The sequence below is a fragment of the Pelmatolapia mariae genome, linkage group LG18 (genome assembly GCF_036321145.2).
Source record: "Pelmatolapia mariae isolate MD_Pm_ZW linkage group LG18, Pm_UMD_F_2, whole genome shotgun sequence".
Classification (NCBI taxonomy): domain Eukaryota; kingdom Metazoa; phylum Chordata; class Actinopteri; order Cichliformes; family Cichlidae; genus Pelmatolapia; species Pelmatolapia mariae.
In genome coordinates this window covers 35067442-35084623 of record NC_086243.1, presented here as the reverse complement: position 1 = coordinate 35084623, position 17182 = coordinate 35067442, and the positions used below count along the sequence as shown (strand labels likewise).

Genomic DNA, 17182 nt, shown 5'->3' with positions numbered 1-17182 from the left:
CAGCTGTCACGATTATACACGACACATCTTCATGAAACTCTCCACTCGAGCGCAACAACAGTGCAGGCGGCTCCACCATGTGGTGAGAATCAGTAATTACAGGTTCATTATTTACAGAGAAGAAAACGCAACTAACTAACAAAACAAAACAAAAACCTCAACGTAAAGAAGGGAAAACAAAACGATGAAAGATAAACCAACCAGCAGAGACCTCATATTTAAAACTTTTTTTGTAATAAATTTTAAACCCAAACATGAGCTAGCCTGTTTTTCTGTGTTTCACCTTTCTAAACGGGCAGTTTTTGGTCAGTAATGTGACCCACGGGTCCACAGAGCCAAAATTCTGGGGGCTCTGATTGGCCTCGGTGAGCTGGAGGTGTCACCAAGTGAGTTTGTTATTTCCAGGCAGAAATTCAGAAAGAACGCCAACGTTAACGGGTTAAAGGATAATCCTTCTCTGATCCTCTGACTGCTGGCTTTTCTGAACAAAAGGAGGTGACTCACTGCTGGATCGTCAGCACCAAACCCTCGTGACTGAATCATCGGTGCAGGTGAAGAAAACCTGTGCAAGAGAAAATCTGCCTCAGAGTCAAAGCTGCAAGAAACTCAAGTCCCAGAGTGCACCTCTCCAACAAACATCCAATCACAGCTTGGGTCTCTGTTGTGGTCAGAGCTCCAGTCGGTGTAGTTTATAAAATAAAAACGAGGATATAAATGGAAAAAGAGCAGATATCCTCCTCGGAGGCCTCGTCCGTTGATCGGCAGCCTTCACATCTTGATGAGTCAGAGCTCTCCAGTCTTACTCATCTGTTTTCTGGCTTCGGGAGGAGAGACGCTTGGTGTGACAGGTGAACGACTCGACGGTCCTGAACAGACGCGGTTACGTAACCAAACCGAGTGATGGGCACTTTTCAGAGCGCCGACTCGCTGAGCGGGAGGAGGACATCAGAAACCTGAAGGACATCACGGAGGTGTAACAGGAATTCAACCGACTGAAAACATTTCAACCAAAAACTAAGATCGCATGATTTATTTGTTTCCTAAATTCATAAAGTTTCTTTATGAAAGTGAGTCTTTCTTTTCCGTATTAAAAAAAGAAGAAAAAAAAACCCAGTGAAGGAGCTACGGACTTAAATGCTTCAGCAACCAATCACGTTGCTCGATCTGAGGGCAGTGGTAACATTGTTGCAACATTCCGTCTGTGTCGGCCTGACTTTAAGAAACACTTTTATGGACTAAATTCATCTCCAGTCCACTGAGAATTAAACAGCTGAGACAAACTGTGAGAACATGCAGGCAGCTCGCCCACGCTCAGGAAAATCTAAGTTAATGCAGCTCCAGTAAGTGCTGCGAAAGTAAAAACACTCAGTCCACCATCTGAGGCTCGGCTAAAGAAACATCAGCGCGTTTTTAATATTATTTCATCTCAACGCTTCGAAGAGTCTTTGACGAGTCTGAAAAGAAAAACACCGAGTGTTTCTAATTGAACACGAGGAGCGTTAAACAAGCCCCAAAGGACAAGAACTAAATTCAGAAATGAGAGTGAGACCGACAGAAGTCGATTTAAAAGACTCGATACGTGTGAATTCTGACCTTAGAGACTAAAACAGTGTTTAATTCATTTCTAAAGTCAAACTGTTCTCAGCTCCAAAATAATGATGAGTGTGGCTGATAAATGGAGACAACACCAGCGCGGCTTTGGAGGGTTTAGCCACAGTTTCATTTGTGCTGTAACACTAAACAGTTTCTTTATTATAACTGCTGAGCTACTCCAACGCTTACATCCTCTTCACTCACAGCTGGATCGGCATTTCTCAGCGTCAAAGTCTTATTGTTTGGTTTTAATATCAGAGCAAAGAGAATAATGCAGAAGAAAATCCAAGGGTTTGAGCTCTCTGCTGGTTTTCATTCTGCCTGCTTCAGAGTCGGAGAAATGGGGGCTTGTGAGTGTTTCTGAGGAAATCCTCGGCTTTCAGGGGCTGTTTTCACTCAGGGATTTTAAAGAGGGGGAATTATTCAACTTTAATGGGTTAAAAAGGAAAAAAAAAAAATCAGGAGTAGAGTAACCTGAGTAAATTTATAACGTGCTGACAGGATCTCGGGATGATTTCAGAGCAGGGTGTTGGCTCCAGTGTTTTGGCTTTTTCTCGATCAGGGTCTCAAACGCTGATCCCGCTTTGCTTCAGTCGGAGGTTTTGCCGTGAGGCAGATTAGTGAAACCCTGACGGCGCTCTAAGAACCTCAGAAACTTTCAGCAGCGACTTCAAAGAGACGCTAAGCTGCGGCTGAACGGGATTATCCCACGCCTGATTGGCTGCGGGCCGGATCAGCCGGCAGGTCGGAGGCTGAGCTGTTGGACGAGCAGCGCCTCAAACTGCAGACCTCCCATCATCGCTGAGGGCCTGGACCTTTAACGCCTCCGTCCTCCGGATCCCTCTGCTGACCGGCGCGGAGCCAGCAAAAAGCGTGAACCTCCGTTCATCAGGCTGAGAGGTGCCAGCCGGCCAGCGTTTGGTGAATTGAAGAAAGATGACGGCAGCTGGCACAGAGGCGGCAGCGGCGGCGGCACGCAGACGACACCCACAGATGTAGAGTGTGAATCTGAACAAGTCTGAGGCACAGCGACTCATTTCAACTTCATAGTTAAAAACTCTGGTGTCAACACGGCCTGGTCTAAACCATCCACACCACGACTTCCACCTGCTGAGTGCCAGAGGAAGACTGGAGAAGACCCCGACCCAATTCTCCTGAAACTGTGGGAACAGCAGGAGGACTCTTACAGAGGGAACACGTGCCAACACGTTTCCCTGAAAACATCCTGAACGGGGAACTAAAAACCTGCATTACATATGAAGCAGGTTCATTACAGCAGACGTACGCAGCCTGATTTTTACTCCATGTAAACTGAACGCCTCACATAAAGATCCGTGACAGTGTTAGCATCAGTCTGAGGACACGCCGCCATAAACACGCAAGAATCACAGAGAGAATCACAGTGCACTTTGTGAGATCAGGTGAGAGCAGTTTTTTTTACTCTCATTTATTCTCTTTAAAACATTACAGACTGATTTATTAGTCATTTAAAAACAAGAGAAATAAAAGACACCGGCTGATGAGTCCAACAGTGAGAGCACATTCACCAAATAATCTCTCTACAAATACTGTTTAAAACCATTAATCATATTAATCAAAAACCTCAATCACATTTTAAATGTCTCTGATGCAGCTCTCAGCAGCATCGTCACATCTCAGACAGAATTTAGCTGGTTTATGCTGCCAGTTAGCGAGAGCAGCACTGTTTAATCGTCCAGTGGCACAGATTCATGTTTCAAACTACAGCAGTCTCCCTGATGTCGGTGCAGGTGCCTCCATCACACCTTCATCCTGTCAGACTGGCTGAATTACAGTTGAGCTGCTGTTACAAAACCCGTGTAGGTCTGTGAGCCTGCAGGAAGCCTGACTGTGAGCTGATGTTTTTCAGATCCAGCAGGAAGTCCAAATGGAAATGAGGTCGAGGCTGCGTCGGCAGCAGTCGGATCTGCACAGACATGGAGTCTGATGCTGACCTAACCAGACTGCTGGCTCTTTATGGAGGAACCGGCTGTGGAGGCGTCAGCTTTTCACTCACTGTCACACACAGGCTGAGGATGGCAGGACACACAATTCTGATCAGAGGAAGACCAAAACAAAGATGCAAAAACTAGCAGCAGGTGGCGTGGTCCCCACAGCGGGCTGGAGCTCTGATCTCTGCATCATGAAGCCGGTCTGAGAGGCTTCACATGATTAGCCCAGCTGGGACAAACACGGCATCTGTCCTCAAGGAGGCAACAGAGGAAGGTCGCAGGAAGCTCAACGCTCAGACATCCGGCCGTGAGAAGGAGCTCGAACTGTCCAGTCTGAGATGATCGTCCTGGAAAAACAATGGAGTAGTTTCTGTCTCCGAGTCGTGTTCAGCACTCTTGACTGCTTCCACCAAACCTCTCTGTTATTTTATCAAACTGAAGCTGCGATTTCTGCCTCCACGCCTGCTTTAACTGCTAAACAATGCAAGACACCGCTCAGCTGTTAATGACAGCACAACACAGAGGACTGTGTGTGATGTCACGAGCACTGTACTCAGGCTTATTCTATGGAAACAGTTTTCTTCTCGTCCACTGAAAACATGGATGATGCCGCCATGAGTCACCCGTCGACTTGAAGCTCTGAAGGTTCAGAGTAAGGTCGCTCAAAGGGCAATATTTAAAACAAACCTGTGTAAACTTCAGAAAAAGCTAAATTCTCCTTTTAAATAAGTGGATTAGCTCAACTCTTCTAAACCTGCACAGCCTGGCTGGTTATGAATACAGTGATGAAGGGAGGCGTCAGCTCCAGAGACCAGGCTGTAAACATGTTTATTTCTGCTGGAGCCTCTAGTGGTCATTAGAGGAACTGTCACCCAGTGTTTGGATCTTTCTGGGTCACTTTAGTTTGCTCACTTATGATTTACAGCCAGGCCTGCTGTTTCTGTGCATCAGAGCTTAAAATCATCAAACCGAGGACAAAATCAGAAAAAACCCCAAACTGAACAAGCACATCATACAGACATGCCGTTCACAAGCTAAAAGGTTCTTGGTATTAACTTATTAGTAACTTTTTACTGTTTTGGGCTCTGCACTGTTTCAGATCAGCGGTGCAAACGTTACGCTGAGCGGCGAGTGGGCCTCGTGCTGTAACTCAAACATGTCTGCTGACGTGTTTTTGACCTCTCTTCAGATAACGATTTGCTGTCACACCTCACAATAAGCTGAATCTTGCTGCTTCAGCCTGAAGATCATCACTAATACGAACACTTTCACTTCAGTTAATCATTAAAAATAATGATTCGCTGCAGAAATCTGAAATGCAGATCACCTCGAATATGAGGAGGAATAATTTCACGGGTGCATGATTACCGTGCAGCTGGATGAGACTCGTGTTAATCGCATGCTGCCAATCACATCGTCTGACTCACGCTTCTGCAGAACGTCCACCGATCACCTACAGCTACACGGCCTCTGTACCTGCGAGGACCGCGTCCCCGAACAGCCGAAACCCCGGCGACGGAAGACCACCGCTGAGATGAAAACTTTTAGATTTACATTTTCATGAGCTTCTGTGACAGCAGCTGCTCGTGAGGTCAACAGTCGCGCGAGTCTGAAGTCAGAAAGTTTGTCCAAAAGCTGACGTAAGGCGAAGATGTCCACGAAGAAGTGTTTTCACCATGGAAACCGAACCTGCTCCAGAGAACATTATGTTGTTATGGTAACAGATCAGCAGGTGTGGAAGCACATCCTACAGACTCTCAGAAGCAACTTTATTCCAGTTTTCCTGTTTGGTTTTGCTTCATGTGTGATCCTGGAACTGACCTGATATCAGATATTTGTAATCAGAGCTTCAGCTGGAAGAATTAAAGCGTCTCACACGCGTCTGAACTTTCATTTAACGGAGTATCTGCTGTAATCTCCGACTCCTCCACAGCTAGGATAAACCCCGGGCAACTTATCGAGTTGATAACCGCTTCGTGTGACCTCTCAGCCCGATTGATCGCGTTGGGCTCAGTGAAGCCAGAGAAGGAAAACACATCGTGGTGAGCGCGCTCTGTAGCGCCGTGACCTGATTATGTCGTTTGAGTATTTGAAAGCAGGAAGTGAAGCTGAACGCTGGTGTGCGGGCTGATTAATTCCTGCTTTAATTACTGGAGTAACTGCTGGGATTCCCTCCACAGATTAACACAGATTATGTTACCGAGGGGAAGCACCGCTGACGGTTCAGCATCTTCAGCCTCCTGCTTTCTGCACAGAACAGAAAAATCAGCTGAGACAGCTGGGAAGGGACCGGACGGAAGGGGCCAGGTCACATGACCAGGAGCCCAGGGGACGCGATGACTTGCAGCTAAGGCGAGGTCGGGTCGCCCGCCGCCACTGTCAGGGCATATGGTGCTGAAGAGCAGATAAAAGTGAGGCAGCAGCTGAGGTCAGCGTAGAGAAACGCTCGTCTGCAGCTCAGATCTAAGGCGACGGCGACGGCTTCACCAAGGCGCCGCAGCACTCGAGGAACAGCGAGGTTACTCATCACCCGTCCTGGCAGGAAACAGGCTTTTGTTTTTGAGTGGGTTCAGCGAGATTCCTAAACCTAAAATAAGAAAATCTCTCCGTTAGAGCTGTGAACTACAAGCACGTAAAGTCTGCACATCTGCACTGGACAAAGCTTTAAAAGGCTTTGACTGCACGACAGTGCCGCTGATTTTCTCGTTAACAACGAGAAAATCAACGACTTGCTGGTGTAACTCATCAAGTCGAGTTACACCAGCAAACAGTGAGAATCCAGCAGAGTTAGCGTTTGTGTTTTCTCTGCTTAGAAAACACAAACGCTAACAGCTCTTCCTGTCCTCAGAAACGCTGATCATCGATCCTGTTACCTTTTTCAGAGCCTGCTCCATCCACACAGACTGTAATCCACTGAAACCACAGCTGTGTGTGAAATCTGTCAGCTTACATATAAACTTCTCACTCTCTCTGGCAGAGAGCAGCACGGAGAGTCTAAAGGTCGCCACAGCTCGACTCCTCTGAGGTTAAAGTTTAGTTACTAATTATTCATAGTTTTCAACCATCTCTCCTACAAACATTTTAAAGTCATAATCAGGGTTGTTTTTTTTTGTTTGTTTGTTTTTCTTTAATTGGTCAAAGATTCAGTTTCCACTGCAGGCGCTGCTCTGACCTCAACGTGTGACTGAACAGGAGAAGCTTCTGCTCTGGTTAATCATCCAGGTAGCTGCATGTTTGAGCAGTTCGAGCTGGATGTGAAGCGGCAGTCGGCAAAGCATCAGGCAGCTGCAAGCGGATCGAAACGCTGCGACACTCACACGCAAACCAAGCATCAGGTCACAGGTTCGAATCCCTCTGCCCGGGCCCACATGGGCCACATTCAAAGAGAAATAAAGGTTTGAAGCAGCGCTGCGGCGTAACGTTAGAGCGTCCATCAGCGAGACGCCAAGCCCACTCACCGTGGACCGCAGCACAAATGGAAGTGTGGACGTGGGAGGCAGCGGGGAGGTTTCCACTGATGACACTCTCTGCATGAAGAGAGCTTCCTCCTCTCCTCCTCATTTCTCTGAGAGCTGTCGAGGAGGAGGAGGCGGCACAGCGCCGACTCCTGCCTGCCAAAAGCTGCTATAAATAGGAGCATCACCGCGGAGAGGATGTAGCAGGATGTTCAGGACGAGGAGGAGGAGGAGGGCTGCTGGATGATTCAGGGGGTGATGAAGAGGAATGCAAAGAGGAAGACGGAAACAACCGACGGAGGACTCATTCACCACCACCTAACTGGAGGACTTTGCTGTTTGTGTCGTTAAAAGCCGCAGAGCAGAACAGAAAAACACGCAAAGCACACGCTGCTGGTCTGAGATCAGATTTACTGCCCATTTACTTCGTCCTTTATACATGCTTTCTATCAGAGTGAGGTAAAAACTCAAAGGACAGTTTATTAGGTACACTGTTTGACTACAATCTACATGTTATAGTCACTGATAGGCCAAACAGAAACTGTGATTCAGGCCCTTCATCAGGACCCACAGGGCTGTGTGATCAAAGTGAAATTACAAAATTAAACAAGCCCGCTACGACACGAGATGGTAAAAAAAACGACAGTGTTCATGAGCAGCGTCTGACCCACAGGGTGACACAACTCTGTAAAGTTTACCTACACTTTTTGAAGTTTCCTCCAGTGAGCGATGATAAAAACATCCAGGTTCTGGTGTTGTTCCTGCTCGTCTATGCCACAGACATTAAACTGGTGCAGTGTATCGATGAGACTGAGGCTCCTGACTCTAAATCTGCAGTTTTTCAGGGCTGGAATTTTAAATTCGTCTCTTCTTCCAGCTTTATTAATAACATGTGAAATGAGCTCATTAATATAAGCTCTGTGAAGAGCAGAAAGTCCTCATACGTCTCTCTCGTTTGAATCTGACAGCCGTCGGTCTGATCTGTGAATCGAGATAATCTCACAAAACCGGAGCGTTCAAAAGTCTGAAACTGGGTTCAGAAAAAGACAGCAGCTCCCTAAATACTCGACGCCACAATGATTGATAACTTCCGGCACAATGTATTGAGTGTGTGGTTGTGAGAGCGGTCGATGGCAGCCGATCAATGGGACTTAATTAAGACTAGTCGCGATCAAACGCTCACAGAGCAGAAGTGTCAGCGGCGGCGGCAGCTCGCACTCCGACCGTCTCCATGTGAACGTCTAAGCTCCTGATTTACGAGCATCCCGATCCCAACAGATTAACACCAGATTCCAATCAAACCCTGATCCACACAGGAGTAATCCGAGCGGCTCCTGAGCCACAGCTCAGAGGTCAACACGCTGCTCCACATGATACCACAAACCCCTCCCCCTCCTCCAGGCGATGGGTTATCGTCCAATCAAAGCCCAGAGGGCCAAGAGGTCAACTGGGACTCAGACTGCACAGACGCTGCTCTGAGTCTGAATAGTTTCCCCTACTTCTGCTGTGACATCACCTGAGAGCCAGTCAGGCCATAAACGGGAGGACACCGCCAAATTAAAAGCACCAACTTTAAAGAGATGAAGGGTTGGGATCAATGAGCTCAGAGAGTTGGGTTAAAGGAGTTTTCCAGAACAATCAGATGCTCTTAGGAACGTTAAAAACATCCCATTCAGAAAACATATTAGCCCTTGAACATTGTCTCTGTGGCTTTCGCGTTATCGGTCAGACCATCTTTCAGTCACCACCAGCTCGTGGTCACAGGCGAGGACAGGAACATCAGTCCACCTGTAAATCAACAGCTGAGCCCTCACTAACAATCCGTCTGCCAATCTCCAACTCTGGTTTTCATCAAGAGAAAAACACTTTGAGTTAACTTCAACAACCTGGAGCTGCCAATCCATGTTTTCCTGCTGAGAACCAGTGCAAGTTTTCCGAGTTTAGGACTTGATTTAGTTCAAAACACTGAGGAGAAGACGACGGCTCAACAGGGCAGATGGAAAATGAGAGCTTTTGGGGTGAGCCGTCTCCTTTAAACTTCCTGTGAAGCTAATCCGGGCTTCAGTAGTCTGAGCATCTCAAATCAAGAGAAAATCTTCCAGTTTTTCCTGCTTCAGTAAAGAATTCCTTCTTTGTTTTCCTCGGCTGTAATTTCATGCCGGATCGTTGGAAGAAGTCGACTTGATCTGACCAACAGAGACATCTGAAGCCTCGGAGTTGAATCAAGTAAAGGAGGACGACTGTGAAGTGTTGCTCACTTACACAGAAATCACATTAAGAGGGGTCGTTCAAGGGCCGGCACGAAGAGAAGGAGCAATTACGGGAAGAAAACGAGCAGCGAGACATGAAAAATGGAGCCGTTTGTTGAACAGCAAAGTTTTTACGCTCATCGTTTCCTCAAAGACGCTCAGACACAGCCGCACAACAGGAAACAGCAGAGCAAGATCAAACCTCCAAACCAGCCCGGCGGATACGATCAGGAGAGCCTGAGCCACCACAGGTTTAAATACAGTGTTCCTGACAAAGACACCATCATCTCATACACATGGAGCATTAAAGAGGAACTCTTGGAAATGTGGAAAAACAGATTTATTGTTTTTCTGAAGACGTGTGAAGCTGCTCACAGCAAGTTCTTTAAATGAAAGGTTGTTAAAGTTGTATAAAGTGATCGTATAAACATCATCGGGTCTGTTGGTACCCCTCTGACGACTGGCTGCACACGGCTCACAAACTCAAAGGAGCTTAAAAAGACACCTGATCTGTCTCCACCAATCAGTGATCTCCAGACTCTAATTCCCACTGAGACATTAAACTGCGTAGTTACTCTGCCTTATTCTCACAACGCTAAGGTTTGTAATAAATGCAGAGATCATCCACAAACTCGCTCCCATACACCTCCAGACTGGCATCTCTCTGGACGCCCTGCTGTGAGGCCACCACGCTGCCATGATCATTATAATTCAAATACTCTGTCTAATCTCTGACATGACGTCATAATTATCATAATTTTACTCCCCACTGTTCTGTTTTGTTGTTGCAGTCATGATATCACCTCTGTAACCGTGCAGCTCGTGTGAAACTTTCTTGGCTTCTACAGATTGATCAAAGTCAAACATGCAGAGGTGGTGAACATAAAGAAACATGATGAAATCTGTTAACTGTAAGTGCATCTTTACTTTGGATCCTTTTCAGGTTCATTTCTGTCTCCATATTTGTGCATTTATGGGTTTTTTTCTTCAGTACTGAGACAGTAAATCTGTTAAAACGTGTGAATATTTCATGGAGTTCTGCAGAGAGCCGTCTCTGTGTGCACGCCGTGCCCTGACGTCTCTCGGCTGACAGCAGAGCTCACGAGGGAGCGAGCTTTCGGTTCGCTGGCGTTTCCCTGCACAGCACATGATGACCACACACGCACGTGCCCTCCAGCCTGCCGCTGACGCTCCCCGCCAGCCAATCGCGCCTCAGCGACGCTTCAAACCCAGCCTCCGATTGGACGGTACGGAGAGCGGGGCGCGACGGGCAGCTCGGGCGGCCAATGGCATGGCGTCAGGTCACAACGGTAAACACAGCCGCTCGGTGACAGCCAGCGAACACGGGTTATTTCCCCCTCAGCTGTCGCCTGACAGGAGCAGAGCGGGAGGACACAGCAGAAGCAGGTTTATATGTTCATCGTTTTTAGGGTTGTGATTCGCAGCTCGTCTGAGTGTGTGTTTGACAACGTGCCCTGCAGCTTTTCTGTCTCACCCACACACTTCTGATTACGCTCATAGTGCAGCCATCGCTGCTCCTGCACAGCTTTATGTAAGAAAACATCAGCAGCTACTGATTGGTTTGAGTTGTAGAAGTAAATTTAGACCCGTGTGACTGCAGCAGCGATGATCATCATCAAAGATTTATTCCATTTTAGCACAGGAGCAAATGTTAACGACTTCTCTGTGAGACCGCTGGCTCATTTTAAAGATCAGAATAATCTTTGCTGGACTCTTCAGCAGGCCGGTGTAAACGCTTTCATTTAATACCAGCTCATCACCGAGGAACCTGACGGCACATCATCAAGCTCCATCTCAATGAAGACGAGCTCGATTTACTCTGATTACTCAGAGTTTCACACGTGTACATGCACTGAAGTGTAAACAGCATAAATACATACGTAAAGCAACTTTATCCTGTGTTTGAAATCACGTTTGATTTAAATAGAAAATCATTTCGTTTTCATCCATTTAAAACACAACCCTGAAGAATCCTCACAAATGCAGCTGTGGAGGTGGATTATGGGAAATCTAAGAGTGTGTTTCCGGAGCTGGAGATGAAAGACGGCATCGTGTACGACGCGCATTATAAAACTGATGCTACGCAGCGTCCTAGCAGACGGACGAGTACGCTAGAAAGTCGCCGACCGACGAACAAACGGAGTGCTGAAGTTTTTCTTCCAGAGGAAAGATTTTCGCTGCTGTAGCTCAGTGACACTGAAATGTAGTCAGAATCACGAACAGCGCCGCTCATGGTTTTAAATTTTTTACCCAGAAATCATTGCTGGCCAGCGCCTCCTGATTTATAACGCCCAGAACGACCGTGGAGGTCTGACATAAAAAGGTTAAATTCTCCTAATCCAGCACGGCGACCATCATCATCAAAAACGTCGTGTAGTTTGTTCATTTCTTATTTCTGGAAACAAACAGACAAATCCTGTGATTCCATGGTGGAACACTGAAGTTCAGAGCTCAGCACTTATCGCTCTGACTGGATCAGGATGACCTGATCAGGGCCAATCTGACCTCTGCTGATGCAAATGTAAGGACAGCGATTCCCAACTTCCCGAGTTTGAAAATCTGCACAGAACCTGGGATCAGTTTCAGCAACGATGAAAAGTTTTGTTGGGATGAAAATTTTTACGTTCCGTTGAAACCGCTGCTCAAAGACGGGACATCTTCAACTGTATCAAACTCTCAGCCGAGGCAGCCGCACCAGCCGCCACATCCCGAATAGTTTGGTGGTTAGCACGACGACCCAACCTGAAGTTTTGTTTTTAGAATCATAAATTCGGCGCTTTTCAGGATTCACAATGATTTAGACAGTTAACAAAAACAAAACAACAAAACAGCAAAAGAAATCGTAGTTAACTGGTAAACGACAGTCATGTGACCCGCCTGTCAGGCGTTCAGACGTTGAGCAGCTCGGCGTCTGCAGGAGGATTCATCGCCGAGCGTTCAGAAACATTTCTCCGAACTCGTTTTTGTAACTTGTGACGTTCTGACGTCATTTAACGATGATCGGGAGACTTTTCCTCAAACTTTATTTTGGATTTCTACTTTTTAACCTACAACAAACCAACCCAGCCCCCTCGCCGTGACCCCACTTCACAGACGACCCCGCCCCCTCCTCCACCCACCTTGCAGCCGAACATGAGGGAGATGGTGCTGTTGGTGCAGGCCACCTTGCAGTGGCACAGCATGGGCGAGAAGCACTCCACCTTCTTGCTGGGGGACATCTTGTCGACGCCGGGGCAGTTGGCCGACAGCCGCCTCCTCCGGGAGCGCTGCCGGCTCCTCCCGCGCCGCCCGCCTCCGGCTGCGGCTCCCCCAGCAGCACCTCCTCCTCCTCCTCCTCCACCTCCTGCCTCTCCACCTCCTCCACTGCTGCTGCTGCTGCTGCTCCCTGCTCTCACCATCCGCCCTCATTCCTCGCATCGCTCCATCGCGGCGGGGAGGAAACGACTCCCAGAGCTCTTCCTTCATTCAGGGAGAACCTCCCCCTCCTCCTCCCTGCTGACCCCTCCTCCTCCTCCTTCTTCTTCTTCTGCTGGTTGAATGTTTTCCTCTCCCTCTTGACCTCCTCTCAGGCGCTCGCCCGGACTCCTCTCTCCCTCGTCCTCACGCTTGTTTTCCTCCTCTATCTTTCTCTCTCTCTCCCGCTGCACTGAGAGCGGCGATGATGACGAGAGAGAGCGAGGGCTGCTGTGTGTTCGTAAAGCGTCCCTCTGCGGGGGTGTGATTGGTCTCCGGGGAGAGGGGGGAGGCGAGAGAGGTTGGTCACATGACTCATCGGAAACGAGGAGAGTTGAACGAGAGAGAGAGAGAGGGAGACAGAGAGAGAGAGAGTGGGGGTGTATCCTCAGGGAAGGTAGAGTGATGTAGGACAGAGTCAGTGATGTGGAGGAGAGGAGGAAGAGGAGGACACTGAGGAGGAAGAGCGAGAGCCCACACACAGCAGCGAGCGCTCCCTCCATCAGAGAGGTGCGTTTTAATCTGACAGCGAAGAAGAAGACACAACAGGCGAGTGGTCGGCTGGGCTGACGGCGACGTTACATAAAAGATGGCCGAAGCTTCCGGGTTTGAAAAGTGAACCGGCGCACAGATGCCTCAAACCTGCCGCCTTTCTAACAGCCACCAGGGGGCACAACTTCCTGCTGAGAGCATTAGCCCGTGCTTCTGATGAAGAAAACGATCCTGGATCCACATCTGTCCAAAAGTCTCTTCCAGGACGGACTAAGCCCCAAGTTTCATAGAAATCTGACGTGAATGAGCAAACGGAAGACGAACCATCCGATCAGCCCGGATGATTTTTATTCCTCTCTCTCTCCTTTTGTTTAGCGCGACAGTTAAACGAGTGTTAAATTCCTTTCATGACATCGACTTTTAACTTTCGTCACTTTTACTGCTCGGCTGCTTTTTGTTTCTTTACACCAGTTCTGGACAGTAAAGTTGATATAATTGCTCTAAAGTTTCACTGATCACCGTTTATTTGTATTTTTAATGTTCATTAATCATCTGACTGAATCACACTTAATCTCACTACAGACGAGCTACAACAAAAACAGCAACTGACATAAACCAGATCCTTCAACCTCGTTAATAACTTAAAACTAACCGTCTATAATGGCAGAAATGTATAAACACGTCTCTTCTTATATTTGGCAGATACTGAGTCTCTTTGAAAATCACCCACGTCGACACTCATCACGACTAAATCAGGAAAAATAAGAATAACAGCTTATTAACCCGATTTGTGAACATTAGCTGGTTTCTGCAGTAAAGCTGCTGCTGATGTTTGCTGACACACTGCATATTTATTAATGTTTAACAATTTAAACACTGTGACTAACATTAACTAACGCTTTAACTGATATTACAATAGAAGGTTTGGCAGCATCAGTGCAGACTCTGGTTACAGTTCAGGAGGCTCTGAGCACGCGGCGGGATCATGAGCTTTTGTGCGTCTCCCATCAGCTCTGAAACCACAACGCACAAGTTACAGTGGCTTGCAAAAGTATTCGGCCCCCTTGAACTTTCCCACATTTTGTCACATTACAGCCACAAACATGAATCAATTTTATTGGAATTCCACGTGAAAGACCAATACAAAGTGGTGTACACGTGAGAAGTGGAACGAAAATCAGACATGATTCCAAACATTTTTTACAAATAAATAACTGAAAAGTGGGGTGTGCGTAATTATTCAGCCCCCTTTGGTCTGAGTGCAGTCAGTTGCCCATAGACGTTGCCTGATGAGTGCTAATGACTAAATAGAGTGCACCTGTGTGTAATCTAATGTCAGTACAAATACAGCTGCTCTGTGACGGCCTCAGAGGTTGTCTAAGAGAATATTGGGAGCAACAACACCATGAAGTCCAAAGAACACACCAGACAGGTCAGGGATAAAGTTATTGAGAAATTTAAAGCAGGCTTAGGCTACAAAAAGATTTCCCAAGCCTTGAACATCCCACGGAGCACTGTTCAAGCCATCATTCAGAAATGGAAGGAGTATGGCACAACTGTAAACCTACCAAGACAAGGCCGTCCACCTAAACTCACAGGCCGAACAAGGAGAGCGCTGATCAGAAATGCAGCCAAGAGGCCCATGGTGACTCTGGACGAGCTGCAGAGATCTACAGCTCAGGTGGGGGAATCTGTCCATAGGACAACTATTAGTCGTGCACTGCACAAAGTTGGCCTTTATGGAAGAGTGGCAAGAAGAAAGCCATTGTTAACAGAAAACCATAAGAAGTCCCGTTTGCAGTTTGCCACAAGCCATGTGGGGGACACAGCAAACATGTGGAAGAAGGTGCTCTGGTCAGATGAGACCAAAATGCAAAACGCTATGTGTGGCGGAAAACTAACACTGCACATCACTCTGAACACACCAACCCCACTGTCAAATATGGTGGTGGCAGCATCATGCTCTGGGGGTGCTTCTCTTCAGCAGGGGCAGGGAAGCTGGTCAGAGTTGATGGGAAGATGGATGGAGCCAAATACAGGGCAATCTTGGAAGAAAACCTCTTGGAGTCTGCAAAAGACTTGAGACTGGGGCGGAGGTTCACCTTCCAGCAGGACAACGACCCTAAACATAAAGCCAGGGCAACAATGGAATGGTTTCAAACAAAACATATCCATGTGTTAGAATGGCCCAGTCAAAGTCCAGATCTAAATCCAATCCAGAATCTGTGGCAAGATCTGAAAACTGCTGTTCACAAACGCTGTCCATCTAATCTGACTGAGCTGGAGCTGTTTTGCAAAGAAGAATGGGCAAGAATTTCAGTCTCTAGATGTGCAAAGCTGGTAGAGACATACCCTAAAAGACTGGCAGCTGGAATTGCAGCAAAAGGTGGTTCTACAAAGTATTGACTCAGGGGGCTGAATAATTACGCACACCCCACTTTGCAGTTATTTATTTGTAAAAAATGTTTGGAATCATGTATGATTTTTGTTCCACTTCTCACGTGTACACCACTTTGTATTGGTCTTTCACGTGGAATTCCAATAAAATTGATTCATGTTTGTGGCTGTAATGTGACAAAATGTGGAAAAGTTCAAGGGGGCCGAATACTTTTGCAAGCCACTGTATACCTACAGTCACCTAATTATGATTTGTCAACTTTAGCCATATTGCCTTTTTGTATTAATATAATCAATTAAGCGTCCTATTAACCCTTCATTTTTCCTGTAATAGCAGCGACGTGTTTGTGACTGCAGCACGTCTGAGGGGATTTCTGTTTAAGTCACTTCCTTTTCTTCATCTCTTCTAAAATATGTTGATACCGAAGAGAATCCTGAATACATAAAGATAAACATAAACATACTCGTCCAGAGGACACCCCCCCCCAATCTCATCCTGTGTGTGTGTGTGTGTTGCAGAGTAACGCTCCAATTAAGAACCAGCACAGAAAGACAAACAGACAGTCGGTCGGATTCACTCTGTAGCTTCTGCTCCACCCGAAATCTGCCGCTTTATCTCCGTCTCTCACACTCACACACACGCGCACACACACACTCTCAGACACACACACGTCCACCCACTGTCTGCCGCTCGCCTCCTCGGTGTGTGTTAGTCATTCAGGGTGAAGAGGAGAAGAGAGAAAATGTGAGAAGTGAGAAGAAAGGAGCTCTGTACCATTAAACCAGATTCTGAGGAAGCTGCTTCACATCAGAGGAATGAGCCGATCGGTCTTATTGACGACTAATCTGTTGATTATTTCTAAAATCAATCACTCAGCCTACGAACCATCAGGAAACTACAAAAGACATCAGCTTTAAATGTTTACATTTGTAATTTTACAGGCTGGAGTCGGCAAATAGTTTTTGAGTTTTTCATTATTTTACTTGATCAATACTGAAAATATTCATTTAGTTTAACATTATTTTCCATTTAGTGTCCAATCAATAAATCCACCAACAGTTTGAGCTCCAATATTTCTGGTAAACGACTCAAAACATCCAAATAAAACTTGTTTATCCCACAGCTGTGGACCTAAAGAACAACAGACGCCGCTCCCAAGTCCCAGTACCTGCAACCTGAAAACCAGCAGCTAAGGATCATGGGTAGTGAGCGGTTTCCCACAAACAGCAGTGTGCAGAGGAGAAGCCCGTTTACTCATCGATGACCTCTGTATTATTTTCAGCCGTTCAGAGAGAGCTTGTGCTGCTGCTGGAGGCAGGAGCTTCTCAGCTTCGCCTTCCTGCTGACGAGTCGATCCCACCCCGGCTCCTTAAGTCCAACTTTACTGAAACATCGCTTCCCATTAAAAAGTTCAATAATCACAAGATGTTTTTAAAGGTAATAACAACCGTCAAGTTCAGGCTTCAGACTGGGTGAACTGTGCTTTACTGCCATCAAACTGGACCCAGGTTTAGCAGCGACTGAGGATCATGGGTAGTGTAGTTTTAGGAC

The 17182-nt window shown here is 46.9% G+C and overlaps 1 protein-coding gene across 10 annotated transcripts in view; it reads right to left on the bottom strand.

Moving 5' to 3' along the window:
* LOC134616361 (disks large homolog 1-like) overlaps positions 1-17182 on the bottom strand; it is a 104662-nt gene that overhangs the window by 37698 nt on the left and 49782 nt on the right. The gene's annotated exons all lie outside the window — the stretch shown is intronic.